The sequence below is a fragment of the Ceratotherium simum genome, chromosome 17 (genome assembly GCF_057802395.1).
Source record: "Ceratotherium simum simum isolate JZ-2026a chromosome 17, ASM5780239v1, whole genome shotgun sequence".
NCBI classification, from domain to species: Eukaryota; Metazoa; Chordata; class Mammalia; order Perissodactyla; family Rhinocerotidae; genus Ceratotherium; species Ceratotherium simum.
The window spans coordinates 36437448-36455345 of NC_141916.1; the positions used below are offsets into that span (position 1 = coordinate 36437448).

The 17898-nt window shown below is 41.3% G+C and overlaps 1 long non-coding RNA gene across 1 annotated transcript in view; it reads left to right on the top strand.

Annotated features, from left to right (window-relative positions):
- The window catches only part of LOC147914774 (uncharacterized), a 244429-nt gene extending 227090 nt beyond the window's left edge, over window positions 1-17339 (top strand). Inside the window, exon 3 of the long non-coding RNA XR_015554890.1 lies at window positions 17250-17339. This is a non-coding gene — a long non-coding RNA (uncharacterized LOC147914774). The remainder of the gene's footprint in view (window positions 1-17249) is intronic.
- Window positions 17340-17898: the final 559 nt, after the last annotated feature.

Sequence of the window (17898 nt, forward strand, 5' to 3'; positions counted from 1 at the left end):
CATGGAGCAGCAGCAGCGTTCCTTGGTGTGATGGTTAATTTCATGTGTTAACTTGACTGGGCCATGGGGTGCCTGGACATTTGGTCAGACTTCTGGGTGTGTCTGTGAGGGTGTTTCTGGACAAGATTAACATTTGAATTGGTAGATGGAGTAAAGTGGATTGCCCTCCCTGATGTGGGTGGGCCTTAATCAATCAATTGAAGACCTGAATAGAACAAAAAGGCTGAGTAAGAGGGAACTCCTGCTGCCTGACTGCGTGAGCTGGGATATCCGTCTTTTCTTGCCTTTGGACTTGAACCGAAAAATTGGCTCTTCTTGGTTCTCAAGCCTGCTGGCCTTCAGTCTAGAACTTACATCATTGGCTCTCCTAGTTTTTTCAGATTCAGACTGAAACTTACACCATCGGCTTTCTTGGGTTTCCAGCCTGCTGACAGCAGATCTTGGGACTTCTAAGCCTCTGTAAGCACATGAGCCAATTCCTTTAAATCAATCAATCCTATTGGTTCTCTTTCTCTGGAGAACCCTGATTAGTACACTTGGGAATTCCATTCAGGCTCCGCCCTGAGAGTGGGGCCCAGCAATCTGTGTTTTACCAAGTCCTCTAGGAGATTTGTGTGTGTGTGTGTGTGTGAGGAAGATTACCCCTGAGCTAACATCCGATGCCAATCCTCCTCTTTTTGCTGAGAAAGAAGATTGGCCCTGGGCTAACATCCGTGCCCATCTTCCTCTACTTTATATGGGACGCCGCCATAGCATGGCTTGACAAGCGGTATGTCAGTCCACGCCTGGGATCTGAACTTGCAAACCCCGGGCCACCAAAGCGGAGCGCATGCATGAACTTAACTGCTACACCACCAGGCCAGCCCCCCTCCAGAAGATTTTTATGTGCACTAAAGCTTAAGAACCACTCTACCTGAGATACATCCTTGATTGACCTGATCAGTGAGGAGGGCAGCATTTTAACAAGCAGCAGAGTGAAATTCCTGAGTCCTGACTTATTTTCAGATATCACAAATTATTGTCACTTCCCTGAACTAGACCTTTTGACAGCACACCTTTCCTTCAGTAACAACCAGGAGGCCCTGGTTGTCCAATCTCTTAATGAGCTTCGTGTATATAAGTATAAATGTTAATAAGCTGGATATTTGTTGTTGGTGTTGTTCTATATAAATATATTCTAAAGACTAACTGAAACAGGTAAGAAAGCTCTCCTCAAACCCTCCAAGGATTCTAATTGCTTTTACTTTTAGTGTGTGATGGATCTTATCTAAGGCAAGCAAGCTGCAGGGACAATAAAACATTTTTACACCACAGCGTGCTCAGCAGAGCCTGCCGGAGTGCCACGGAGCTCCCTCCCCAGGCGCCCTGAACTCTATTACTCCTTCCCCACCATTAAGCATGCAGCTCTGCTGCCTGACTCTTCAAGGAAAATAAGAGGAGCTACAGGAATTCACATTCTGCCATTCCATTCCCCAAACACTTACACCGTCCTTAGGGCTGTTCTGGGTTCCTGAGAACTGTTGGTTGTGCATGTTTGCCATTTTCATTGAATGTAAGAGTCAGTAATGAAAGTCACGGACTCTTTTTTTTTCTTTTTTTGCCTCAAGGAAGATCATCTAGAAAGAGTTTCATTTCTTTCCTAACAAAAGGGGTACTCGAACAGATAACAGACCTTTTGTGTCAAATACAATTTTCCGTTACACGGTCCTTGTATGATGTGCCCATTAGAGGTAAGACAGACCTTCAGCCAAACAGCATGGTCTGGAATTCTTTGCAGGCAGAGCAGCAGTCTATTTTTTAGTAAATATACACAAGAAATGGATTATAACCTGTTACAGGCTTTTACTCAAATAGTCCAATCTTACATTTTTCATCACCCATAAATATTCGTTGAGAGCTACTATGTACAAGCCAATGTCCAATGGCATGGTACACAGACACATACACAAAAACCTTAAATCATCATCCTCACCATCAAGTATACATTGAATGCCTACTGTGTACAAGCCAATGTTCTAGGCAGTTGTGCGTGGACACCAAAAAATAAAAAAACCATTTGCTGAGTGCCTTTATATATTGAGAGCCTTTATTAAGGCACTTTATATCTATTTTGCTCATTATATCCTCTCAACATCACGTGAGGTGGGCATTATTGTCACCATTTTATAGATGAGAAAGTGGTGTATAGAGTTGTTAAATAATTTGCTCAAAATCACTTATTTTGTGAAATGGAAGAACCAGATCTTCAATCAATGTCTTGCAAATCTGCAAATACCAAGTGACAGATGAGGGATATGAAGAGTAAGTGTCAAAGACACAGAGGGATATGGTTACTGTTCTATAAGGTCCAGCCCGGAAATCAGAAACCACACCAGGCATTTTAATGAAGAGATTGACCAAATGGGCACTGGAGGACTGAACAGGCTAAAGGGAACCCAGAAATAACTGCAGGAACAAAGACAAGGGGTTGGAGGTATCAGAATTTAAAAGTTCAGAGGAAGGGCCCTGCCTGGTTGAGCCAGTCTTGAGGAGGGGCCACTGACTGGCTGGTGCTGGTAATTCTGAGACAGGATGTTCAAGCTGATCCGGGAAGGTGAGGGGGAAAAATCTGAAAACTGCAACCCGTTGTCACTGCAACCACTGCTGCAGATGAAAAAACGTTGCTGGGGAGATGCTCAAAGCAATAGGAAGCAGCCAGGATGCCTGGAGGAAGCAGACAGAGCAACAAGTCCCCCTCTCCTCCTTCAGCCTTCCAGTCTGCCTCTCATGCCCCCGATTGACAAAGCCTGGCGTGGACCCAGCTGACAAAGCAGAAATGACTGCTTCTGAAACCCTCATTGCTCCTCACTGAGCCCATCCCTAAGATGGAGATAGACCACATGAAGCCTCACTTCTGCACTGATTAGTTCATGAACTCGCATATGCAGAGTTCAGTCTCATTTATACCCTCTGCTCCATTTGGTGCTACTCCACCCGTGCTATTGACTCATTTCACTCTTGTGGATTAAAGAAGGTAACATTTGCCAGGTTGTCCACCCGGTAGGTGGACATTTCTCAGGTTTTCCACCACCACTTAGTGACTAATACATGAGTCCACTGACTTAACTCTTCTTAATTTTACTAGTTGCTCCTGATACATCACCCCCACTAATAGAATAGATTTTACTTGCACTTAGTAGGTCTTTCTGATTTTCTTCTCTTTTTACAAATGGAAGCCCACCTCTGTTTCTATTTTCTTTTTCCACATTATTATCTTCTGATCAGAACTAGTTATCATTTTTATCCCAAGTTGTAGGTGAAATTCCTGGGATCTAGGACTTCAGAGGAAAGGATAGAGCAAAAAGAATCCTCAAGTAAAATAAATCAGTGGTTCTCCAGACTTCGGACCAGTGCTGGCCCATGATGAAGTTTCCTCTAGTGAAAAATAAAGGCATTGTCAAGAACTGTGAAAGACAAGGCATGATGGCTAAGGGTGAGGGCTGTGGAGCCAGTCGGCCTGGTGTGAATTATGGTTTTGTGATCTTTGGGATGTCACTTAACTTTTCTGCACCTCAGTTTTCTCATCTATATTGTTGTTGTAATGAAAATAGCTATTCCATTGGGAATTATGAGAGTTCAATTAGTTATTACGTGTAAGCACATAGAACAGTAAGCACTCGATAAGTGCTAATAATATTATTATTATTATTATTATTTTGGACAGTTTAAGGATACTAATGGCTCTTTCTTGGGAAGGACTGCCATATAGTCAGAGATGACATCAATCTTACTTTTTTTGATCTGAAAATGTTCTTTCTTGCATGAAATGGAGTTAATAGTAGATGCAATGAAATCTAAAAGTCTTAGAACACTGTTATGAAATACTCTTATGATATATAAAGAAATAAACAAAACTCAAACAAGAATTTGCTCAGAGATTTTGAGTTTATAAAGTGTTAATTTACTCATTCAACATCAATATACTGGCTGGGAGCCGTAAACCAGACGCTGAGACCATGCTGGAAATACCATGATGAGCAAGACAGACATAGTTCTTCTCCTCAGAGTGGTAACAGTATAGTAGGGCTCTTCACATTATTTGTTTAATTTGATCTTCCTAATCACCCTGGGAAAGGGTATTATTATTATTATTCCTGTTTTCAAGAGAAAACTGAAGCCTAATGAGGGGAGATGTCATTCCTTGCATAGCACAGCAGACAAAATTTGGGTTTCTTTTCACTATAACATGATGTGTAGACTTTGTATAGGCCTAGTTCTTCTCCCTGGAAATATATCTCTGCTCTTACAGTGGATGCCTGTGGGAAAATGTGCTTAATAAACTTATATGAAGGTCAGCTTTTCTGGACCACATTTAGTCTGTGAAACAAGACTGAGTATAGATTTGGAAGTTTTTTCCCAAATAGAACACTTGGCTCAGGAATTTAACAATTGGGTCTCTAACCCTCTCACCTCTTATTATTTGTTGAGGGTGAATTGTGTGAAATTTTAATGCCTTCTGGCCTCTTCTTTCCACCTTCCTTATGACATTTTTGCCCCATCTATCCCCCAAGAGGAGACTTTACTATGCTAATATGCCTTGTGGATCTCCAAGTAGGGGAACAAAGCATACATTGGTTCTCTTCTCTTTATACTCGTTTATTTTTTTTCCTATTATCTTTTAAGAGGTCATTTCATAACCGTTTCAGATGATAAAAAAAAATTAAATCTCAAATGAAAGAATTTCTGAAATGATAGGCAAGAAGGTTGATGATTTTGTGAATGTACTCTCCACTCAACCCGTAGCACACATTGGCTCTCTGCTCTTAGTTTTAGCTTTGTTCCATTAATCTCTCATGAAGCTATAGTCCCTGGAGTGAGATATTCACATTATATCCATATCATGAAATTTTGAGATAGTATGGCTGGTGCCTCTCATACACAAGTTTATAAATCCTCACAACAGTCCCAACATGTAGGTACCTGGTATCCAAAGGAGGAAACAGAAATTTCCTGTAAATCTCCCTTCTCCCCTACCTCCTTTTTTTATAACAATATGGAAACTTAATTAAATAAAAGACTTACAGGTAGCTTAAATAAATAAGTCACCCAACTAAAAAGCATTGGAGCTTTGAACCCAGAGCTCTCTGGCACCTTTTCCACTTGTACTATCACTTTCCAAACTTTATACAGCCAGGCATGAATTCCACAAAGTATAAAAAATGTTATCCCGGGGCCAGCCCCTGGCCTAACGGTTAGGTGTACATGCTCTGCTACTGGTGGCCTGGGTTCGGATCCTGGGCGTGCACTGACACACCACTTGTCCGGCCATGCTGAGGCCACGTCCCACGTACAGCAACTAGAAGGATGAGCAACTATGACATACAACTGTCTACTGGGGCTTTGGGGAGAAAAAGGGGAAAAAAAAAAAAACCCGAGGAGGATTGGCAATAGATGTTAGCTCAGGGCCGGTCTTCCTCAGCAAATAAAAAAAAGAGGAGGGTTGGCATGGATGTTAGCTCAGGGCTGATCTTCCTCACCAAAAAAAAAGAAATTTTTATCCCTCCAAAGGCACCCATGATTGAATACATTTGGGAAACAGTAAACATACTTGATTCCTTTGGAGATTCACAGTATATGTTTAGCAAATTAAGACTTTAAGAAGTTCTGCTGAAAACCAACTTGTTTGTGTGGCTTGACCTAGCATTTGGATTTCTGTTCCCTTCCTGGTTTAAACACTTAAAACACTTGCTTTAGGATGGAGAAAATGGGGCTCTGCAATGCATTAGTCAAAATAATGAAAAAACCGGGACAACGGTTGGAGTTGGATAAAAGACCTCCCCATGGAACTGGGGTCGCTGTCTGGGTCAGGATGCTCTGCTGAAATCTACAATGCAGTGTTAATGACAGTCTTAGGAACAGGAAGTGTCATGCAGGGAATGGAAAAGATCCTTTAAAAGGGAGAGAGTTCTAAGTGGAAAGGATCCCATCTAGCTGGAAGTTCTGTTTAGATATAGTATACTAAGTGGGCAGGAAGAGGCTGCAATTAAAAGAGAATCATGAAGTTATATTTTTACATATAGTTATAATTGGGTCCTTTCTCATTTACAGATTAAGGCCAACAAGAAAGATTGACTCATTTTCTTAGGGTGACCAAATATCTCAGTTTGCAGGACTTTCACTCTAAAACTGGAGAGTCCTGGGTAAACCTGGACAGTTGGTCACCCTACATTTACTAAAAAATGATTATTTGCCAAGTTTGTTACTAATAATACTCAGATACCACATCCATGTGATCTGAACACATTTTATTTATTTATTTATTTATTTATTTATTTATTTATTTATTTATTTATTTATTTTTATTATTTTTTTGTGAGGAAGATCAGCCCTGAGCTAACATCCATGCTAATCCTCCTCTTTTGGCTGAGGAAGACCAGCTCTGAGCTAACATCTATTGCCAATCCTCCTCCTTTTTTTTCCCCAAAGCCCCAGTAGATAGTTGTATGTCATAGTTGCACATCTTTCTAGTTGCTGTATGTGGGACTCGGCCTCAGCATGGCTGGCCGAGCGGGGCGTTGGTGCACACCCGGGATCCGAACCCGGGCTGCCAGTAGCGGAGCACGCGCACTTAACCGCTAAGCCACGGGGCGGGCCCTGAACACATTTTAAAAGTTCATTCACTTCCTCAAGGGAGGTTATTACACAGATAACTGATAATGTAGTTTTGATGTAGAGTGAAGAATTTTTGTGCATTAGATGTTAATGGTAGAGTTTGGGATCTGTCAGGGACACATCAAATTTTTATTCTTAGCAAGTCAGAGCAGACAGCAGTATAATTAATCTGGTATTGGCCCCCTTAGTAGTGTGGGCCTGGCCTACAGAGACCCATGCTAATTCCGGAGGTGATGAGACGGATCCACCTGGGAGGCAGAAAGCACCAAGTTTAAGGGTTGTAGCAGCCTCCAGCAAGTGGTCAACCACAGAAGTCCATGATGCAAGTTCAGAGAGGTTGTCAGCCTGCATCCAGTTGGCCTGTGTAAGAGTAGTAGGGACATGGGCCCTGAACTTGGATGCAGGGCAAAGCTTCATTCAGTTCTTAGGTAGTAGAACTAGCAAGAGCAAAGGAGGGCCAGTTCTCAAAGGCAAGACAAGTGCAGGAGGCCCATGAGTACATCAAGGAAAAGTGAGAGAACCAGCACATGAGGCCTCACACCCCGATGTAGGACAGGCAGCAAGGTGTTTACTAACATAACACAAACCACTGGACCCTCTCCAGGATATTTAATATTAAACTTTTCCTGACTGCAAAGAGATCAATGGCCCCAGGTTCTTTAAACACTTCCTGTCTGAGAAGGGCAAGACTGAATATAGAGAAGGGAAGATCATCAGATCCCACCAGGGGAAGACAAGGAAACAGGAAATGCATCCGTACTAATTGCCAGGTGCAGTCACTGCTCATTCAGTTCCTGAGGGCTTGGGAGTTCTGGGATCGATAAGCAGAGAAACCAACTTTGAAGTCACAGTAGTCTTCTACCCACTCAATTTTGTGAAGAATGCATATGGAGCACCCATAAATACTATGTTTGCACACATCATCCTCTTCAGCTTCCCATCTAAGAAGATGGCGACCAGGTGCTTTGTGTTGGTAGGATTTCTCATTGGACAAGGGCTTGAAGATCACAGGACGTGGACATAGAGTTCCAAGTCACCTTACCTAAGGACAAATGTTAAGTGGTTGGTTTATTTCTAAAGAAAGAGGAAATGGAGGGACTTGGCAAAGCTGTCATCCTTATTCTTTATCACGTAGGACCTCTTTGACAAAGAAGATAGCAGTCTGTTTATTTTCCGGTTAAAAAATGGAAGAGCTGTTTTCTGAAATTTCAGTGTTGGAGTTCATGGTCCTGTATATCTTCTGAACCCACATAAAAATGTCTGATTTGAAGTAGGCTGGTGTTGAATTATGAGGCTGAGAACTGTGCCATCACACTCTAAAACCTTACAAAATGAAAGACCTTGTAATATTCCTGTTAAAATATGACATTTTTTTACAAGGGCATCTTATAGACTGTTTCAAATGATTGGAGGGGAAATAAAGAGATTAATCACTTTATAACCACCAATTAATGTGACTCTTTATGCTATTTGTGTCTTACTGGACAATCAATTTTTAAAAAGAAATAAAAGTCTCTAGGACTTAACATTGCTTTGCTTCAGCTAATGACTGTTTATTATTCCCTGGCTTAACTACTAGCTGATTTATATCCTTAATACAAGATCCTTACAATTCTTTCCTTTACTTCAAAGCCCAGTTTCAGATTTAATACTCTGCAGTCAGTTCCTTTGAAAGGGAAGATCTAGAAACAAAGAAGTGATATAATTTTCCAAAAGCAACTCTGCAGATTAAATTCTAAGTGTGATTTCTTTGGGTAGCAACAGGCTCCAGATCTTCTTACTCTCCAAGCTCACACTGTTTTTCAAATGTTCTCCATTAGAGTCACTTTTTGCTTCTCCTTCTCCTTTTAATGTGGATAATCCTAAGGTCTTGCAGTCTGTTTTGCTCTCTGCATGTACTTTCTCTGGACCATCTCCTCAACAGCTGTTACTTCAACTGACATCTCTAAACCGATGGGCATCAAATTTATAGCTCTACCCCAGACTCTCGAAAGCTCTCAGCCACCTTCTTGACACCTTCCCTGTGAAATTTCATGGACATCTCAAACTCGACATGTCCAAATGGAGCTGGTCATTATCTGCTTCTCTTTTATTCTCTATTTCAGGAAATGGCACCACCACCTGTCAGTTGGCCAGGCCAGAGACTTGTGAATTGTCTTAGACTTTATTCTCCCTGCAAAATGACCCTCCGTAGAAAGTATTTCTCATCGTCCACAGTGAAGGCCCTGATAAATTACCTGCTGCCAAGTGTGGCCCTGATCCTCCATCTCACACCAGGCGATGCCATTGAAGTTCTCTTATAGCCCTAAAGCTGCACGGAGAGCTGGAGTGAGGTGAGAGGGGGTATCCCTTCAATCCTCTGAGTTATGGTGTCTTAGAGGGGAGCCAATGAAAGCCCCCAACCCCTTCCTTCTCCTCTGTCTCTCTCATCAAGTTATGATTCATGAGGCTGAGTAGAGCACAGCTACCAAACAGCACTCAGAATCATTCCTATCTTCTCCTGCAAATGTGTTTCTTGATCAAGATCATTCTGATATCCAGAAAGTACTTCAGGATATCACTTTGTACACATCCAGAATGTCTGAACCCAGTTTAGGCTCAGGCTGGGATATCAGTCATCTGTGTAGACAAAGACATGTACAGCTTGAAGCACGGACAACTCCTGAATGTCTCTGTTTATCAGGTTTGGGGCTATGATTTGAGGAGCTGGTTGAAAACCATTGCTCATTTGTCAAATACCAGCAGTTCAAATAGATGCTCTTATAACATTTGAAAATTGCTTTGGCATTTACATAGAGAAGTCAGAAAGAGACTCCTTTCTCCCGATCCCTGGAAGTAAGGCTCTTTGCTACAAACAATCAAACATGCTGTTTGCGATGTGGTTCTTTAGTGCTCTCTGCCCACTACAAAAGAGGACTATGAACACTTAGTTTGAATAATGTGGTCCTGAGGTAGCAATAACTTGTCCCTACGGCTCTGCTCAACAAGAGCTGAGTCACCATCTGTGTGGGGAAATGTGAGAATGCCAATTGCATGTATTGTCTGGTGATCTCACTTGGAGTCAGGGCTGAGTTTCAACCAATTTCCAAGGGATTTTTTTTCTTCGATGACCATCCTAAATGTTATACTACTCTCATGAAACAAAAGATCTGAGAATCTTTTCTGGCATTTTTGTATGGAAGGTAAATTACACTTTGTAGAAATCTGTGGCTCATTTTGGAAACAGGGTCTGCTCTTTTAAAATAACTAGCATATATTGTCTTCAATGCCTCAACCATTTCACAGCTATATTGAGAAATATTGGACTTATGATATTTTTTAATTAAATGAGTGAAAAACTAAGGGTACAACCCACTAAAATTTGGCTTTCCTCTGATAACTCCATTGGAATCACAATACTTTGAAACAGAGGTTATTCCTTTTTTCCTCCCTACTCTTTGTATCAAGTTTAGGAAGCAATGTCAGCATTTTTTCTTACATTCTACTACTTTCTCTTCTTTTTTGTTTTTTAATTTGAGTAATGTGATCAAGTTGATGTTTTAGAAAGACCACCCCAGTATCTAAGAGGAGGATAGATGAGAGGAGTAAGGAGTTAGACTGGGAACAGATGCCAAATCCAGGCAAACTAAGGGCCTGGCTGAGACAGGACTGGTGTCACATCAGTAGGACCAGGTGTGGGAGGAGCCAGGATGACTTGGCTCAGGCATGCGTGTGGCTCATGGAGATGGATGGAGGTAGAGGGGGAGAAGGGAGGTGCTGAGATCGAGATGCTTTGAGACATCCAGGGAAAGTGCCCAGAGACAAGTGTCTTGGAGGGTCTGGTGCTCTGTGAAGGGTCTGGGTTTTATTCCAGAATACAGATATGAGCTTCCTCATGAGCCCCTAAGCACTGGGTAGCCAGGGTGGAGGGTGTAAAGGAAAGCCAAACGATACATAAACACCACCTTTTTTCTCTCTAGTTTAAGTTATTTGCCTCCTTTAGGTCAAAGCTCAGTCTTTTTTATTTCATTTCATTTATTTATTTTTCTCTTCCTTTCGAAATCCATGGCATCTGATCATATGACACCCCACATCTCTGCCTCTGTTGGTCACTTATCATCTCTATTTTTTGAAGAACAAAGAGAAGGCCCAGGTGTCCAGAGAATAGAAGCAAGGAGAGGGATATACTAGGTGAGTCTGGAGACGTCGCAGGGGCCAGATCATGAGGACCTGGTGGGTGTGTTGAGAATTTTGGTCCTTATCCTAAGAGCAATCAGAAGCCTTTTGGGGGTCTTAAAAGGCTAAACAATACCTGAGGTGGCTTTTTAAAGACAAAGGCAGTGCAAAGAATGGAATTGAGTGAGGCAGGAATGGACGTGGGGAGGAGTTAGAGGCCAAGGCGATAGTCAGGGCCAGAGGATGGTAGTGGGCTTAACAAACGTGATGACAGTGAAGGTGGGAGAAGTGTTAGGAGAAAAGGTGGACAGAACTTGCAGATTGTTTAAAGGGGGGTTCAGGAAAGAGAGAGAATAACCTTGGATGATTCCAAGGTTTCTGCAAGGGGCAACAGAGGGCATGGTGGTGTGGTTGCCCAAGATAGATAACACTAGAAGAGGAGGAGGTTTCGTGGGAACAAGAGTGAGGCTACCTTAGATTTCTCACCCATTGACTCTCCGACACCTGCCTGGTATTCTAACTGCTGCCACTATTCCCAGAGAGTTAACTGTTGCCATGGGAGATAATTCAGTAACTGGCTACACTACGCATATATATTATCCTACTTCAGCTGGGGCTGCAGGCTCTTTAGAAATAAGTTTACCAATTTCAAATTACATCCTTTTCTATTCTTCATATTGACTTTGGAAAACATTTTCACTCTTTCCGTACTTCTAGTCCTATCTTTCTTCCTCAGTTTTAGCAAACTACCTTCCCTCTTAATTTCCTTAAAAAATAAAGAGGCCAAATGATGTAATTTTCCTCAGATTTACTTACCTCTACTTCAGAATTTCTCTGAATCTTCAGTTGTATGCTTTTCTTTCTTCTTTCAATGGGAGACATGTCCCTGTCCCCTTCCCAAGCTCTCTTCTCCACCTGTGTTCCTGATACCACTCCATTCCACTTTTTCTGGAACGACGTTGTTTCATAGACTATCCCCAGTCTCATATCTTATATTGAAAAGAACAGTTTTGTTTTTTCTGAGTCCAGTATTTATACACTCAATTTAGAAAATTTGGGAGATACAGAAAGGAACAAATGTGAAGACAAAAATTACCTATAATCTCATATTACAGAAAAAAACGCTTTAATTTCTAATTTTTAAAAATTTCTCTTTCCACTGGTTCCCTTCCCTCAGCCTGAAAACATGTTCAAGTCTTCTCTATTCTAAAGAAGATTCCCCTCAGTCTTGCTTCCCTTTCAAACTACTATGAGGTCTCTTTCATAGCCACCTTCTCTTCTAGCTCTATCTGGAGAGCATTAAGATGCCTCTGAAGTAAAAAAGCTGCCCCGGGTTTGGCAAGACATTGCCCAAGACAAGGAGCAAGACATAGGTAGAACTCCTCTAATCATCTAAACCCATACCCATATCTCCTGGATATGCCATTATTACCTCACTGCCCCAGCTGGTTCCACTTGGATCTTGGATTTGCCTCATATCTGATTCTGTATTGCCCTGACCAACCTGCCGTGTCCTCACTCCCTTTCTGCCCAAACCCATCCATTCTCATGGCTTCAGTTATTGTTTCTATATGGATTACTTCAGGTTGATATCACTAACCAAGACCTCTCACGGAAAACCAGAATAACATTTCCAGTTGCCTTCTGGTCACCTCAACATGGATGTCACACCAAGAAACTCAACACATCCCAAACTAACTTGATTATATTTTCTGCCAAACCTATTTCCCCTTTTGTGTTTCCTATTTCACTTAGTGGCGTCATTGTCTTTTATTCAGCCAAGGTAGACGATATGGAGTCCTCTTTGACTCTTCATTTTTCTCAATTCAACATCATATTCTATTAACTTCATATCCTATTAATTACTTACTTACATAAGGCACACTGGTAAGTACATTAAGTGAATTTTCCCAATCAATTTTTCAACTACATGCTGCATTATTCTTATTTTATAGGTAAGAAAACAGAAACTTTGAGGTTCACAGCCAAATGATGAGGTCACAATTGGAACTCAAGCCTGTTTATTTCCAAAGTTAGTGGCTTTATCTGTCTTTTCAATTTGCCCTCTCCTCTCTTTTTCCACTGCTGTTGCCCCAGATCAGATCATTACAGTAGAAGCTCTGTTAGCCAGTCCCCAATTAGTCATAGCACCTCATTAACAACACTCTCCAATCCCCTTTCATACTCATCGCTGGAGACTAGTAGAAGACTGTTTGGTATGTTGAACTTTCCTGGTCCCACCAGTTTAGTTGAATGTTTACCAAGAAACAGTTGTATTTTGTTTCCAAGCCAGTCAATGCAGTGGTACTTTTTATTATGTTACAAAATTTACTTAAATACTATATAAAACAATGAAATATGAGTGCGAAAGAGAGTTAGCCATTCCTATGAAAACTAAGTTGAATACTTTTGGTAAGACTTAATGAGAGAGAGTGGCTGAAAATATTATAATCCAAATAAATGTGAGAAAGGTGAACCAAAAATGATTGGGAAAAACTTGTAAAAATTTCTTTAAGATTCTGCACTCTGATTGGCCTTTTGCTGCAATATAAAGAAACAGAAACATAGGTGTGGCTCATGCAAGAAAAACGGTGCAAAACTCCAATTAGTAGTTCTATACTCAAAGGAAGGGCCTTGGCACTCTATTATACAATTGCTGGATGAATGTACCCATATATGTCTTGTTATAATATCTAAGGTAAGTGTATCTGCCTTTTTTATTCTCTGCTTTAACAGCTTACACAAATGACTGACCAAATTCAGTCCCTGATATCATTGAATGAGAGACTTTCTCACCTTATCTCCCATTATCTTCCAAACAGTAACAGTACCTTTTATCTGACTTCCTAGTCTTCAGTCATCATTTTTCCATTCAGTTAACGAATACTTTTTAGGAGCCTATTGATTACCAGTATTACCTTCTTAGAACTCAGATCTAAGCCTCTCACTCCTCTGCTCACAATAACTCAGTGACTTTCCATTGTCTACAGAATGAAACTAAAAGTAATTAGCAGAATATTAAAGACCTGCGGTGCTCTCATCCACCTACGTTTTTAGCTTTAGCTCCTAACATAGTACTCCATATCCTCTAAGCTTCAGTCACCCTCACCCCAGCTGTTACCCAAACACATGACACTTTTCAGCATTCATTCAGAGACAGCCTGAGGTGAGCTCTATATTCGTAACTCTCATAATTTTACTCGTTACTGAAAATAGTAGTTTATAGTGGGAAATATATCGTTCATAGAAATTATATATTACAGAAAATGCTAAAAGCATCTGAATAAATTTCAAGTTGTAAAGTCAAGAGTATCACACAATGCATAGTCTGAGGGTGGAGGTGGAAAGTGTTAACTTGCCTTTAATAATCAGAAATTTAGATTTCTCTATCCTCGAGACAATTTAGTAAAGGTTTAAAAGTCTGCATAGAAATGATAACTTGAAAGCCCTTATCCAGTTGTCTAATCAGGAAAGGTTCCTAATTCCTGGGTGACAAATATCAGTAGGCTGTTGTGTCATTACTATTCTCAGTTGTCTCTTCCTCTCATTCACTTTCTTTCCCTGAGAAGTCTTACTCCTGTGGACTGTCTTAGCTGCCACTACTGCTTAGAACTCTTTAAATGTCCATCTCAGCCAGAGCACCTCCATCAGTTCCACTCTTCTCTTTTCAATCGCTTGTGCGTATTTTCACTTGGCAAACACTGTCCAACATACCAGAGTTTAAAATGGAACTTTCCCAGTGAACTCATTTTCCTCTGCTTTCTGTCTGTAGGACCACCACATCCAAGGTTTTGGAGCTGTCCACAGCTCTTGGGGGACTGCTTTGCTCTTTGCTCTTCCTCAGGCCACAACTGGTTGCTGATTATTTCTTCCTATGAAGATTGAGTGTTTAAGGGCTTTGGAAACTGTAAGAGTACTTGCCCTCTGCAGTTAAACTTCTTGAAATATTTGTCCACACTCACTGTATTCACACTGTTACCTCTTGTTCATTTCTCTACCCAGTGTAATTTGGCTTCTGTCCCTGAACTTTTACTGAAGCTGTTCTCATCAAGGTCACGCATTATTGCCTTGATGCTAAATTTAATAGACATGTCTCAGTTGTCAACCTAACTTCTTGTAGACTTTGATATTTAGAACACTCTTTCTACTTGAAATGAATTCTCACCTCAGCTGCTGTGACACCTCTCTATCTCTCAGAGTGCTTTGTTGTACTATTCTTTTTAAGCTCCTTTCTTCTGCTCTTTTAAAAAATGTGTCTGTTCATCAGAGTCCTGAGTCTTCTTGTCTTCTCCCTCTACACACTCCTCTAAGCAATCTCATCCATTTCCATGGCTTTAGTCACCACCTCTGCCCATGATCACTAGCTCTCTAACCCCAGGCCTGTTATTCATATGAGCTCTCAAGATGCACATATCTAACTGCTTCTGGACTTGTCCTCGTGGATATTGCATAGGCACATCAACTTCAACCTGCTTGAAACTCATTTTACAAAAATGCGAAAATACTCGTCCTACTTGCCTATCTTAGTGGGTGGTACCATTGAGTATCCATTTGCTCAAGCCTAAAATTATAGCTGTCCGTCTCGACTTCTCCTTTTTCTTCCTTATTCTCCAATTAATATCAAAGCCCTATGAACTCTACTTTTGAAATATTTCTTAAATCCATCCACTTTCCCATCCCTTCTGCACTATATGGTTCAACCCATGATAATATCTTCTGTAGATTTCTGCAACAGTCTTCTAAATGGGCTCCCTGCCTCCACGCCATCCCTTCTCCAATCAGTTTTCCAGGCTGCAGCAAAATTCTTCTTTCTAAACATACAAATTTAATCATATCACTTCCCAAGTGCATTAATTCTAATTTCTTTCACATGTTTAAGGGCCCTTTGCGATCAACCCCCTTGCCTCTGAGCTCCAATTCTCTCACACTCTGTGGTGCTTCTTTAAGCTCTCAGACTGCATCAGTTCTCTACCTACGGACCTAGGTCATCCCCAGGAATCTGCTCCTCTCTCATCAGGCTCTCCTCTGCTTATGACCTCCTCACCACCCCCCCCCAGTACGTTTTATTCATTCAGCATACTTTTGGGACACTTACTATGCACCAGGCCTTGTTCCAGGTGCTAAGAACACAGTAGGGAGCAAAGTGGGCATGTTGTGCTGAACGCGTGAGGCTCAGAGTCTACTGGACAGATAGACAAGCAAACTTAAGCCATCACAGACTTTTGTGATGAGAGGGGACACTGGGAGCTCCAAGAGCCCAGATGAGGGCATCTCACTCAGGCTGGGAGCAGGAGGCTTCCTAAGGGCGGTGTTATTTGGAGTGTTAGACTCGAGAAGAAGTAGAAAGATAAGAAGCCAGGGAGTTTAACAAAGACGTCAAAATCTTATCTCTTTTTTCTCTTTAAATCTTTCTTATCTCTTCTGCTTTTTCTTTTCCCCTCTCACTCTTCTTAATTCTTGTCCTTCTCCTTCTCCCGCTACCTCCATTCTTTAAATAAGCCCTTTGGTTGTTTCCTATTGTTCTTCACCCCTAGAAATTAACTATTCTTTTCCTTCACTGGTGGCAGCCATTTTCATACAAGCACTCTCAGCCCTTCAGCAAACCCACCAGCTCCCTTTCTTCAAGTCTCTCCTCAAGGTGAAAACGAAGAAATCTCATCCCTTATAGCAGCCACGTTGTCCGTCTCTTGCACAAAGCTATCAACTATCTTGTAGCTAACTAAGGTCATGCCCAAATGTTCCTTTTTTTTCCTTGTCCTGTACACAGTTCCAATTGTCCATTTGTCTGTTCATATTTTCCAGTTGCCCACCATGTCATATTTTCTATAGGAAATAGACAACCCATGATCTCCCCTCATTGTCCAAAATAATACTGCACAGATCAGGTTTAAGAAGCCTTTCCTCATAGCTTTGAGATTCCTGTCAGACCTTAGGCTCCCGAGAAGAGCGTGGTGGTAAGGTTTCTAGACTTTCTTGAGCTTTATTCTAGGCCATAGCAATACCTCTTACATATAGTAAAAATTAATGATCAGCTAACCCCACCCCACAAATCTCTCAACTTTCTTCTTTTAGAGGGCCATATCATGTTAAAAAAATTTAGTGCCCTTAGGACTTGTTATTTTACATAGACCTCCCATTCCAGAAGTGGTTCCCATTTTAAAAGGTTTCAATAAGATGGGAAATATCCTAGGATGAATTCGCAGTCACCCCCCATCTCCTATCCTCCCTGGGGTAAAGGCGAGGGTGGCTTTACCCATGATCAGTCAGTGGCTATAGGTGGCTGCCTTGCATCAGGAATATCATCGTTTTCCTCACTAACCACAGCCTGAAGATTTGGCAGCAGTTGGTGCTTATACATAAAAGGAAGCTAATTACTTGATTTCATTCTTTTGTTGGAACATTTTCCTACCTACTTGCAAATAATCTTCCCTTTCCTTTAACAGTTCCCCTCTGAAGAGATCAACAATAGTACATTCATCAGAAGAGCTGCAGTTGGAGCCTTGGAGGAGACAACGGAAGGCTGGGACGAGGGGGGCCGGGCTAGAGGTCAGTGTCCACCGGCTTCTGGGCAATTGGCCTCCCAGTCTCTCCAAAGGGAACTCTTAACAGAGGCAGATGGAGACTTCCATTTAATTCCTTGTACCTAAAAATATACATATATATGTAATTGTTTCACCCATAAAAGCAGTCATGTTTCTATAACAATGGCTTCATTCAGGGCTTTCAAGGGTCATTAATGCCAGTTCTTTTGGGGACTTTATGAGCAATCATTTCTTGATCTGAAGCAAAAGAAGAATCAGAACACGAGCCTGCCTTTTTAAATTTTGTTTTGGGGAAAGAACAAAAGACAGCACCTGAGCGCTTTAATCTTGGGCACTTTTGTGATGACACTAGACACAGGGGCACTGTATGCATCTGTGACCTGTAAGGTCTATAGCACTTTATTTGGTTTTGATTGTGCTTTCACAGAGAACTTAACTGGTCAATAAAGACAAATCGTGGAAAGGGCAGTTAATAGAACAACATGTAGATACTTTTACATGCCATCTGGCAAATCTTGATAATAATACAAAGTGGCTGAAAATTTTTTAA